The sequence below is a fragment of the Mustela nigripes genome, chromosome 1 (genome assembly GCF_022355385.1).
Source record: "Mustela nigripes isolate SB6536 chromosome 1, MUSNIG.SB6536, whole genome shotgun sequence".
NCBI classification, from domain to species: Eukaryota; Metazoa; Chordata; class Mammalia; order Carnivora; family Mustelidae; genus Mustela; species Mustela nigripes.
In genome coordinates this window covers 51,670,608-51,671,022 of record NC_081557.1, presented here as the reverse complement: position 1 = coordinate 51,671,022, position 415 = coordinate 51,670,608, and positions in this window count along the sequence as shown.

The following is a 415-nucleotide window of genomic DNA, read 5'->3' as shown; positions in this document are numbered from 1 at the left end:
GCAGATGACATCACTGGATGGTGGGGGTGACAAGGCAAGAGGAACCCAATGGGTGAGAAGGGGATTTCCTGGCTCAGAGGCCTCAGTGTGAGGAGGCCCAAGAATGTCTCGGAAAGGCCAGAGTCTGTGTGTGTGTGGGTAGGTGGGTGGGGGGTGGGGGTTGCCTGTGGGTACAAATGCCCAGTTTATAGAGAGGAAAGGGGCAAGGAGTTATGTGATTGTGCTTGGGGTGGGGGGGGGGTGCCTGTGTGCCTCCTGAGCCAGGAGGTGGGATGTTAGACCCATCAGGCCTAAAAGCTACTCCTCCAGGCAAATCTGGGCTGCTGTCTGGGCGGAGTTGATGGTGCGATATGAATTTTGAGGCCCCACTAGCTGTTCTCATTCTAAGATGGGGAAAAGCCCAGCCTTCATGGTG